An 11,605-nucleotide genomic window follows, 5' to 3' on the forward strand; every position below is an offset into this window, starting at 1 on the left:
ACAGGCCGTGTCTAGTAGAGTCCTGTTTATCGGTGTGTTGTGCACCACATCTATAAACAGGAGGCTACAGGACATTTAGGATATTATCCCCTCCTTCTGATCTTAGATCGTGCGATAGAGCTGTATTATCAGGATGACTCCTCCCTAACGAATTGCTATGTTTTCAGCGATGCCTCCGAGAAAGGCGACTGGGCAAGTTTACTGCAGTGGGAGAGACCAGTCGGGCCCAGAGAGTTACTAGGGCCCGTGCTCAGCTCGAGCCGGAGATTGTGCCCCCGTCGGCCAGTTCCGCCACCCCATCACCTTCAGAGAGGCACAGCGCGGCGGCGGCTGCGGGACGGAGGCGGCTCCACCGCCCGCCCCCGAGGTTCGAGTGCCGAGCCTCCCGAGCCCTCGGCCGGGAGCGGAGGACGAGGCTATGAGGACGCGTTCAACTATTGACCGGCGGGGCGCGGGGCGGGTCCCGAGACACGTAGCCGGGGATGATTACCGTGCTGGTGGACGTGATAGTCAGAGGGCCCGTTATTTCCTGACCTGTAATCCGCGAGTTCTTCGGGTCAAAGCCGAGGAGGACCCTCGAGTTCATTAGACGGATGCGGTGTACGCTACGCGGCTTGTCGGGCCTGCGAGGCGAGTCGGTGGAGTTGGCGTCGTATCGGCCGCACGACATAGCGACTAAGCCGGGTATGAGTCATGGGAGCTGTCCAGAGGTGAGGGTGCTTCCCCAGCCGTATGGGATGAGTTTGTGGAGGCCTTTCTGGGCCATTTTCTACCCCCAGAGACTAGACGAGCCAGGGTTCACAGATTCATACATTTGAGGCAGGACGGTAGGAGTGTTCGGGAGTACAGCCTGGAGTTTGATTCCCTGGCTAGATACGCACCCCATATTGTGGCTGACATGACTGACCGAGTGCACCAGTTTGTGATGGGGCTAGATGATTATACGATGAACGGTGTATGGCGATGGCCTCCCGGCCCGGCATGGATATTGCACGGGTACGGGCATATGCCCGGGCGTGGAGGGACCGACACCGAGGGCGCCGGCCCCGGGGAGTTATGACGGGGGCCGGCCCAAGAGGGCAGGGTCGGTCGGGTATTCTCGGAGATTTTCGAGGCGGCGACCTCGGCGAGCGACGCGGCCGCGGTGTTCCTCCCGGCCGGCCGGAGTACACCCCCACGGTTCGCGGATAGGAGGGCGGCTAGGCACGGGTATTCGGGAGCCGGTCGAGCTCCGCAGCTTCGTGGTCGCAGAGGGACGAGAGGTTCGGTCGGTCGAGGCCACCTATACCTCGGTGTTCTCACCGCGGGGGATATCATCCGGGGAGAGAGTGCTACCGTGCCACCGGTGCTTGTTTTGCTTGTGGCCGTCAGGGCCATGTTATAAGAGATTGTCCGTACAGAGGTGGTCCGGGTGGTGCAGCCCAGCTTACGGAGTCAGTTGCCGGTCCATCTCTCCCTTCCGCAGCGATGCGCCCTACGGGGCAGGATATGCCGGCACCAGCGGGCCGCGGCAGAGGTCGCGGCAGAGCCTCCAGTTCTAGCGGTCCTTCGAACCGCATATATGCTCTGACTAGCCGACAGGACCAGGAGGCGACACCAGATGTGGATACAGGTATATGAGCCTTTATTATAATATTTTTATGTATGTGTGTTTACTGTATGAATGTTATTTGATGGCGATGGGCAGAAATTCGGAAGCCGATAACCAAGTAGTTGTAAGTAACAGCGGTTAAGGCGTATTCATTGTCATTACGGCTCTAAGAGTCTAGGACGGGAAGTAGAAATAACCGTAGGTGGCAAGTAAATATGTAGAATCGAGAGAGGGGTAAAATAGTAATTGTGTTATAAGGGCGTCCGGGAACCTGTCAAGACTTTACTTTACTCCAAAATTATGTAACGAAGGTCGTGTGGTGAGGTGGATGTGATTATACCAGTGTTAGAGCATCGTATTTCATCGACGTTCCGAAGTTAAGCGTGCTAGAGTGAGGGAAATTCCAGGATGGGTGACCCCCTGGGAAGTTTCTGAAAGCCTTACAATTTTAGCCAGAGAGGCAAATGGGAAGCTAGATTAGTCTAAAGGGACTTAGAATATACTGAGTAGATGAAAATTTTAAGAGGTCGCGTAGGCCGGAGCGGACTAGACCGGGGAAAGAAAAAGAGGCGTCACAGTTCTGGAATTGGGGGTGGATTTGAGTAATGTTTAGGAATCTTTTGAGAGTGGGATGTTGGCAAGTATATATATGTACAGGAAAGTGGGTGATACCCTATATTAGCGGGTGTACGTATTTCGACAACCAATGTAACTGTATTTGGAAGGCGTTAATCGGACAGGATAACGAAGTTTGATTGAAAAGAAAAATAACTGGCGCGAATGTCCCAAGCAAGCTGATGCTGTTTTCGCGACAAGTTAAGCTTAGGAAGTGTTAATACAATAATACATGGAAAAAGGAAGAAAATGAAAAGGTTAACGGCACGGGAATCAAAATGTCGGAACAAAAGTGTTGCTTGACGAAGATTAGAAAATGCGGATAAGGACAAAATATAATCAAATAATGATAAGTACACCCCAAAAGGGGGGGTGTGAAAAATAAAATGTTGAATAGATACAATCGACATTACAAAATACCGGATACGTATTGGTATGGAAAGTTCTTTATCGAGACGAGTTCATAAGGCATAAAGCCAACAAGGAGGGGGTGGAAATTAGGATAGAAATTGAGATAGTGCTGAAAAATGAGTTGTAGGGGTTTTGGAGAATGTGATGTTAGAAAGCGGGAACAAAGTGAGAACGTTAGAGGAATGAGTAAAGGAAGGGAAAATAGAAGAGTTTAAATTAAAGGCAAGGAAGTAATCCGAGGAAATGCGTTTGAAGTGTTATAAGTCGGGTATAAGATGGTTTGAGCGAGATGATCAGAGTAGTTGGCTACCAAAAGAGGGCGAACTTATGTGCTCAACGAGAGGCGTAAGAAGATTCGACAAGGAGGAGGAGTCTAACTCGAGATATGTCTTGGACCTTGTTACATTGTTATAAGGTGAGAATGTTGCGCACTAAAGACGTGGCCGTCTTAAAGTGTTGTGACAGAATGATAATGGAAAGGAGATAACTTGAGAGGCTAAAGAGGAAATTACAAGAGAAATACCATCGGTAAATGAGATTGTATATTATGGCAACAAAGGAAACCCCCGAGATACTTATCCAATTTTATAAGACTAGTTGAACATTCGAGGACGAATGTTCTAAAGGGGGGAAGGATGTTATATCCCGAGTCTTTGCCTATTCGGAAAAAATTGAAATAAATTGGGCTTGAAAGAAATAAGGTTATGTTTGATTTTATTTCATAGGTGTGTTGTTCATGACCCATTAATGTGGAAATAGTGAGAAAGGCGAGGGGCAAAATCAGAAATTTTGGAAATTAATTTCGAGAATTACAAAATGAGGTCCACAATCAATTGGGCCAAAAGAACAAAAGAAGAAAAAAATTTGGCCCAAAAGAGAGGGGTGGCCGGCCAAGCCTTGGCCCAAAGCCCATGTTTTAATTAATTTTTCATGTGATTAATTGAATAAGGGGAGGAGGAAATTAATAGAAGCTTCAAGAAAAAAAAAAAAAGAAGAAGAAGAGCAAACATACAAGGCCATTCGGCCATTGCACCCCAAATTCACCCCCTTGAAATCTTGCTTCCAAAATTATTTTCTTGTGGTAATTCTACTAATTGAAGGACCCTCTTCAACGTGGTGTAGCTATTTCGGAAGATAGACCGCTTGTTTCGTCAATTTGACGCCTTGGCCAAGTGAAGAAGTTAGGGAGAACAAGGTAAGATTTCATTCCTTTCATCTTGAAAGAGATATGTATATGTGTTGTAGAAGGTGGAAAGGGGTGTAGAACAAAAAAATTGTGTGTTGTAGGTGTGTAGGTGTGTGAAAATGGGGTTAAGGGAGGAAGTAGATTAAATTACATTTGCTATATTAATTGTGTTGTAATGGCTTTGTGTGAGTAAATGGAAGAATGTTAGCTATAATTTGCATGAAAATTGGATGAAAAATGATTGTAGGAAAATTAGTGAATTTATGGTAAATCTATGTAATTGCGAGAATGAATTGTTAAGGTGCAAATCATGATTGTTGTTAATGAATTCGGAAGGTGAAAATGCGTTATGAATATTTATGCCGAAGAATAGAGGTTTCGGACGAATTATGGTCTTGGTGGAAATTTTGTATGTTTTGCAAATAATTGGTATCATGCCATGTAATGCTTCCGAATTGCCTTGGAATGATTTTGAATTAGCGAATAGACATGGAAATATTAATGTTGGATTGGAAGTGCGAAGTTAGGTTAGAAGTTGTGCACTATATAAGAAAAATGCTATTCACGCTAGAAAGCGTTTTAGTATGATTGTTGATGTTGTTGGTGTTGTTGTTGGTTGTTGTTGATATTTTTAACCGAGTTGAAATCTCGGGTTGGTGTATTTGTTGTGGGAAGTGCTGCCGAAATTTCGGTAGAATTTAATGTTCATTTGGAATTGAATGCTTAAACGCTTATGGCTAATGTTTGGTATATTGGCGTTATGTAGATCTTGGAGCATCCGAGAGTTGAGACTTGATTTAGCTTGCGAGCGGACGAGGTATGTAAGGCGTTACTTTCTCTTCTTTGGCATGTCGTAGTACTACTAGGCTATGACCTGAACCTCGGGGTAACTCCACTCTTAGAATCCGAGCCTAGATGCGTATTTTATTCGTGCCTAAAGACTTATTCTTTGATGTAACTAAACTAAGGTCCTTATGTTTCCAAAAGATGAAATTCCAAAAGTCTTATAAGGAATTTTGCTATTAAAAGATTCCGAACTTCAAACGTCCGTAACTTTTGCATATGAGCTCGGATCGCCCCGAAACATAATAGGTAACTTCATAAGACATAACATTCCCCTAACTCTCGTAGTCGGGCTCGGATGGGGTCGGCACCCATCCGTTGGGCCCGCGGCTTTTCTACGATTCTCCTTAATGACCTCTAAGAAAGATTTAGTATTATTTTTACCTTGATCTCCGAGCATGGATTCCCTACTTATTTGGTAAGTTTAGAATTATGAATTAGATGCCTTTTGAATAAGGATTGTTACGCATATGACTTCGAAATGTAATTATGATTTCCAAAGTTCGTTTGATATGTTCCCGAATAGCATTCAAAAGGAAACTTGATTGGACTGTGACCCTAATCTGTAAGTAATGGTTCGTTCTGATTAATTTACTAAATTTTGGTAAATGTTTGTGCTGTATACGATTTATGAATTTTGTGCATTGTATATGATTCCTACGATTCTGCTCGTGCATATTATTGTTACTTCCTTCGCCGAGTCCCGGGCCGGTTATTATCGTGCGCACAATTCGAAGTATGATGAGATTCCGAAGTATGATGAGCGTCTGAAATATGATCTGATTCTGATATATGATATGATACGAAGAATGTTGAGTTCTGAAATATGATATGGTTCTGAAATGTGATATGATTCTGAAATATGATGCGATTTGGAGGAGATGTTCGGAGAATATACAAAAACTTTCGAAGTATGATGAGTTGTGGCGCCCAAGGCAGGAAGGGCGACCACGTTCCGTCCGCCGGGTCCCATTATGGACTATACATGACATATGTTTTTGACATACAGGATTTATGTTTATAGAATAAGCATGCTGACATTCTGATTACTATATTTGTTTTCTGTACTTCGTATATGATTTCCGGTAAGTGATATGTGTATAATGTATGTGATACCTCACCTAGTCCCTCACTAGAGGGCCGGGTACGATACGTATGTACGACGATGCGATGATCTGATTATGATATGGCTTGGCTTACCGACTTGTGTATATGCATAATAAGCGGTTCAGAAGGCGAGTTATGTTTTTTTTTTGGATTCTATACTTATCTCTATAACCCTTATTCCGATTTTGATTCTGTTTAATGTATTTCCTGCTTTACATACTCAGTACATACTCCGTACTGACCCCCTTTCTTCGGGGGCTGCGTTTCATGCCTCGCAGGTACAGGTACTCGTTTGGGTGAGCCGTCAGCTTAGGACTCCGTTCAGCTACTTTGGATTGCTCCTTTGTCCGGAGCCCACATTTGGTACAGACCCTTCTGTTATATATATATATATTTGCGTATATTTATTCCGGGTACGGTGGGGCCCTGTCCCGTCATATGATTCTGCTATGACTCTTAGAGGCCTGTAGACATGTACGTGGGTTGTGGGTAGCACTGCTCAGTTATGTTTGTGTTCTGTACATTTCCGCGTATTGTATGTATGATCTGTATATATATATTCAGGTATGTATATGCACCACCGTGTATGTTTTACATATGAGTTCTTAATAAGATGCTATGAACGGGTTACGGTTAGTAAAGGGTACGAGTGCCCAGCTCGGGCACCAGTCACGACCTACGGGGTTGGGTCGTGACAGCCACTCAATTCCATTATGGGCCGGATGTGATACATGACATTGATATGCATGATTCGTATTTCAGGAGTAAGCATTTTGGCATTCTGATTATTATATTTATCTTCTGTACCTCTGATGTACGATTTGTGTTTCAGATGCAAGCCCTTTGGTATTCTGGTTATTATGCTCACTTTATGTACTCTTTACTTCGGGTATGATCTCGTGTTCTGTATGCCATGCTTTACATGCTCAGTACATATTCCGTACTGACCTCCTTTCTTCGGGGGCTGCGTTTCATGTCGCGCAGGTATACGGTATGAGTAGAAGATGTTCCAGCCGGGATTGGCGAGCTCCATTTTCTCTAGAGTGCCGCCGAGTCGGATTGTTAGAGTTGTGGTATTTTGGGTCATGTTAGAGACTTTGCAGACAGAGTCGAGTGTATGATATGTCAGTTTGTACGCGGCTATGTGGGCCGGTATATCATTATGCATTATGTTACAGATTTGTTTTGCAAGCGGCTATATAAGCCGATGTATTGTTGTGCATTATATTACAGATTTCATATGATTGCAGATTTTATTTGATTTGAAAAAGATGAAAAACATGTTTGTTTTCCGAAATTTTTTCATTATGTGCTTATGTCATGTTTTGCGGGCTCAGTGTGATTATGAGGATTTCGAAGCCAGCGGGTTCGCTCGGCCCTAGGTAAGGGTCGGGTGCCCATCATGCCCTATCGAAAATTAGGGTGTGACAGGTGGGTCCCAACGGGGCCCACTGGCGTATCTAGATCGAGTTTACCAACTTGGAGCAAAAAATGGAGCATATGTTTGGACCCAAGGATTACCCCAAATGCATAACACATTCTTATTGGGTTTGGTCGGCCCAAGTCCTTATCTCTTTACTTACGAATTTTATTTGAGTATCTATTTTATTTATTGGAACCCTTTTAAAATTTGTCATGAATTTATAGTTTCCAAACAACCATTTTTTAAGCTATAAAATTGATTTTTGATAAAGGTCAACGTGCAAATGATTTTTTTGAGACTAAAACTGCCTTCTGGGAAAAAAATGGACATTCTTTAAATGCAAATCATGATTTTGGACAAAAACGACTTGACAAATTTTATGGGCTTAAAGACAAAAACTGATTATGGACCGTGCATACGAACATTTTGGACAAAATTAGACATAGACTATTTTTTGAGATAATTTGGACTAAAAGGATAAAAATCTAAAAAATATAAAATATGGTTAAAATATGGATAATAATAGTATGCCAAATAATGATTTTATAAAACTTCAAAATCTTTTTTCTAAACTCGGGTGGGCTTATGTAGTGTTCTACTTAGGTTAACGCCTTCGGGTTATAACCTAGGTATTCTAGTCAGAAACCCAAAATGCCCAATTTTGGGCAAAGCTTTACCACTTTTATTTCTTGAAAGTGTTGTATTTTGCATGAATGACTAACCTTTATTTACGAGAATCTAAAACAAAAGCAGTTTTTATCAAAAAACAATTTATATTCACAAGGCATACTACTAGAACCCGTAGTTCAATCGTATTTTACGAATCCTTCATATCGGGGTGCCTAACGCCTTCCCCGGGGGATCACCAGAATCCTTACCCATACTTTGGTATAGATTGATTTCTTATAAAATTTAACCGTTTTAAATGAATCCTTTCGAACTGGTTTTCCTAACTTACCTATAAGTTAGGTGGCAACTCTAAAACGATGTCTATTTAGAGCACCATCCACGTAGGAGTTTATTTTTTCCTTTTTTCCGGTACGATTGACAACCGTACTTTCTCGGGACACTTTTTTTTTTAAATGAGGCAAGTGCAAATCCGAATCGGAAAAAATACGATACATTAAATAGATGAGAAAGATTGTAGTCCGGAAAAAAGGTGGGATGAAACACGAGGACTTCCCCAGGGGTCACCCATCCTAGTACTACTCTCGCCCAAGAACACTTAAATTTAGAGTTCATATGGATCCGGTACGTTAGTGCTAGTATGATCACATTCATCAGTCTGAGGCTCTAAATTTTCTTAAACCCATTCCTCCCCCTCCTTCTTCTCTAAAAATAAGGCACATACGTGCAAAACTTTAAATATGCATAACTTCGCGCTCTGTTATCCGTTTTATGCGATTCTTTTTTTGATTTTTAGTATTTTATCGAGATCTAGCTTATTTTTCTATATCAAATACATGAAAATGAGCATAGTCCATACAAAAGGAGAGATAAACACGAGGACTTTCTGGGGGGTCACCTATCCTAGTACTATTCTAGACCCAAGCTCACTTAACTTCGGAGTTCTGATGGGATCCGATGCGTTAGTGCTGGTATGATCGTATCCATCAGTGCTAGCACTCCAAATTCTCTTAAACCCTTTGCTCCCTCTCCATCTTCTTTAAAAATAAGGTGCGCAAGTGTAAAACTTTAAATTTGCATAACTTCACCTTCCGTTATCCGTTTTATACGAATTTTTTTTTTTTTTGAGTATTTTTTCGGGATCTAGCTTATTTTTCGAAAAACATATATTAAATGTACGGAAAAGAGCGTAGTCCGGACAAAAGGAGAGATAAAACACGAGGAATTCCCAGGGGGTCACCCATCCTAGTACTATTCTCCCCCAAGCACACTTAACTTCGGAGTTCTGATTGGTTCCTGTGTGTTAGTGCTGGTATGATCGCATCCATCATTCCTAGCGCTCTAAATTCTCTTAAACCCTTTGCTCCTCCTCCCTTTTCTTTAAAAATAAGGCGCGTAAGTGCAAAACTTTAAATATGTGTAACTTCGCTCTCCGTTATCCGTTTTATGCGATTCTTTTTATTATTTTGAGCATTTTTCCGAGATCTAGCTAATTTTTTGAAAAAATATTTTAAATGTACGGAAAAGAGCGTAGTCCAGACAAAAGGAGGGATGAAACATGAGGACTTCTCGGGGGTCATCCATCCTAGTACTACTCTCGCCCAAGCACGCTTAGCTTCGCAGTTCTGATGGGATCCAGTGTGTTAGTGCTTGTATGATCACATCTATCAGTCCTAGCATTCCAAATTCTCTTAAACCATTTCCTCCACCTCCGTCTTCTCTAAAAATAAGAAGCGTAAGTGCAAAACTTTAAGTATACGTAACTTCGAGCTCCATTATCCGTTTGATACGATTCTTTATTTGATTTTGAGTATTTCTTCGAGATCCAGCTTATTTTTTTGAAAAAATATAATAAATAGATGAAAAAATGAGCATACTCCAGACAAAAGAAGAGATGCAGCACCAGTACTTCCCTGTGGTCACCCATCCTAGTACTACTCTCTCCCTAGAACGCTTGACTTCTGAGTTCTTTTTGCTTCCGGTGCGTTAGTGCTGGTATGATTGCATCAATCAGTCCTAGCCCTCTAAATTATCTTAAACCCTTTCCTCCCCCTCCCTCTTCTCTTAAAATAAGTCGGTAAGTGCAAAACTATAAATATGCATAACTTCGTGCTCCGCTATCCCTTTTATGAGATTCGTTTTTATTTTTTATTTTTAGTGTTTTTTCAAGATCCAGCTTATTTTTCAAAAAAATGTATTAAATAGACGAAAAATGAGCGTAGTCCGGACAAAAGGATAGATGAAACATGAGGTCTTCCTAGGGGGTCATGCATCCTAATTCTATTCTCGCCCAAGCACACTTAACTTCGGAGTTCTGTTGGGATCCTGTAATGACCCGCTAGGTTGTTATCGGGGTGACTTAGTAAACTAGACCTCCGTTGAGAATTCCAAGGCTGCGGTTGAGTCGGTAGCGTGTTTTTATGTATTTGTGCATGTTTGGTTTGCGTCTGTAGGGCCTTGGATTTGAGTTGGGATTTTGGGGTGAAAAACTGGTGGAAAAACCCAAGCTACTGGTCAAAATAGACCACTGCTGCAGTTGTGGGACTGCTGTAGCTAGTCCGTCATAGCGGCTAGGAGACTGTCGCCGTGAGGCCGGGGAAATTAATGAGGTCTGCCATAGCAGGACCGCCGCAGCGAGAAATCGGCCGCTGCAGTGGTCGACGAGAGGCAGAATCAGCGTTTTATATTCTTATTTCTGAATTCATTCCCCACATAACTCCAAAACAGATTCCAAGAACCCTTGTGACAAATTTCTAAGGCTAGGGCTAAAATACTCTTGAAAGGTAAGTCTCAACCCTTTACTTTGGTCATTCCATCATCTTACTAAATTACATGATTAGTTTAAGGTTCGCTAATGGTGAATGAAAGGATGAAACCCTAGAACTTAAGAAACCCTTAAATAATGAATGGGTTAGTGATTTTGTTGTTATTTATTCATCCAAGGTTATGGATTATCATTTCCTAGGGTGGGAATTCAAGTTCCAATGGATGAGAATGATGTATTGAGACTTAGGGTTTCATAAAGATGGTAACTTTGGCATAAAAACTGCTTGTAAAAGGGTTGAATTGATTAGAAAACCCATGAATGGGAATAGTATAATGGTTGGGGTTGATTTTATGATGAATTCACATTTAGTGATAGTTCACCCTTTTGAAATGGGTAGAAGTAGTTGGGTTCTCTTCCCCAATTGTTGTTTGTTTGAGTAGATGATCCATTACTCACTTAGCGTTATGATTGCTAGACTTTGAACGTTCTGAAGCTTTGTGAAAGGGGAAAGCTATTTCGGAGTGATTGCATTGTTCCAGTTCGGCTTTGAGGTAGGTTACGGCCTACTTGATTTAGACTTTGATTAGTTGATTGTATATGTTATGAAATTGATAGGAGAAAGCACGATTAGGGCTTCAGACATAAAGTGTGATTGGAAATTCCTATGTTTGATATTGATTATGTGATGAACTATTATAATATGATAAAGAAGAAGTTAATGAATACTCTTCTCGTTGACTTGGAGTAATCCCTTATTCATGATATTGATGAATCGATTCTTGAGTCTTGATATGACTTGTGGCGTGGTGACTTATGCTCCTTGATATTGATTCATTGATTGTTCACATTCCTTATTGATTGTGGAATGGAAATACATTGTGATGAGAAAGATAATATAACTATGAAAAGGCACATTTGACAGGGGGTGAAGATGTGGCCTAGTTATGGGCTCGTGATCCGAGGTCAGTTCTGGAGCGAGTGGTACATGGACACCATGGGTCCCCTGCAGGTCATGACTATTTGGGCAAACAATAC

The 11,605-nt window shown here is 42.0% G+C and overlaps 4 pseudogenes; all 4 read right to left on the reverse strand.

The window, feature by feature from the left end:
• Positions 1–8,337: 8,337 nt before the first annotated feature.
• LOC132068933 (5S ribosomal RNA) lies at positions 8,338–8,455 on the reverse strand (annotated as a pseudogene).
• Positions 8,456–8,669: 214 nt separating this feature from the next.
• LOC132068962 (5S ribosomal RNA) lies at positions 8,670–8,788 on the reverse strand (annotated as a pseudogene).
• A 222-nt stretch (positions 8,789–9,010) lies between these two features.
• Positions 9,011–9,129, reverse strand: LOC132068887 (5S ribosomal RNA; annotated as a pseudogene).
• Positions 9,130–9,351: 222 nt separating this feature from the next.
• LOC132068924 (5S ribosomal RNA) lies at positions 9,352–9,469 on the reverse strand (annotated as a pseudogene).
• Positions 9,470–11,605: the final 2,136 nt, after the last annotated feature.

Source organism: Lycium ferocissimum, chromosome 8 (assembly GCF_029784015.1).
Source record: "Lycium ferocissimum isolate CSIRO_LF1 chromosome 8, AGI_CSIRO_Lferr_CH_V1, whole genome shotgun sequence".
NCBI classification, from domain to species: domain Eukaryota; kingdom Viridiplantae; phylum Streptophyta; class Magnoliopsida; order Solanales; family Solanaceae; genus Lycium; species Lycium ferocissimum.